The sequence below is a fragment of the Arachis duranensis genome, chromosome 4 (assembly GCF_000817695.3).
Source record: "Arachis duranensis cultivar V14167 chromosome 4, aradu.V14167.gnm2.J7QH, whole genome shotgun sequence".
Classification (NCBI taxonomy): domain Eukaryota; kingdom Viridiplantae; phylum Streptophyta; class Magnoliopsida; order Fabales; family Fabaceae; genus Arachis; species Arachis duranensis.
The window spans coordinates 37,546,735-37,547,194 of NC_029775.3; the positions used below are offsets into that span (position 1 = coordinate 37,546,735).

The 460-nt window shown below is 40.2% G+C and overlaps 1 non-coding gene across 1 annotated transcript; it reads left to right on the forward strand.

The window, feature by feature from the left end:
- The first annotated feature begins 209 nt into the window (after positions 1–209).
- LOC127747018 (small nucleolar RNA R71) lies at positions 210–317 on the forward strand. Its single transcript, XR_008008823.1, has one exon. It is a non-coding gene; the product is annotated as a small nucleolar RNA R71 (small nucleolar RNA).
- Positions 318–460: the final 143 nt, after the last annotated feature.

Consider the following 460-nt stretch of genomic DNA (forward strand, 5'->3'; position numbering starts at 1 on the left):
AGAACTCCTTTCTTCTGACTAGTCCCATTGTTCACAGGATTTCTTTCAGAAGTGTACATAAATTGGTTATTTGCAACCATTCCAATCAGTTCTTGAGCTTCAGTAGGCTTCTTCTTCAGATGAAGAGATCCTCCAGAAGAGCTATCCAAAGACATCTTGGACAGTTCAGAGAGACCATCATAGAAAATACCTATGATGCTCCATTCAGAAAGCATATCAGAAGGACACTTTCTGATTAATTGTTTGTATCTTTCCCAAGCTTCATAGAGGGATTCTCCTTCCTTCTGTCTGAAGGTTTGGACTTCTACTCTAAGCTTACTCAATTTTTGAGGTGGAAGGAACTTTGCCAAGAAGGCATTGACTAGCTTTTTCCAAGAGTCCAGGCTTTCTTTAGGTTGTGAGTCCAACCATGTCCTAGCTCTGTCTCTTACAGCAAAAGGGAATAGCATAAGTCTGTATA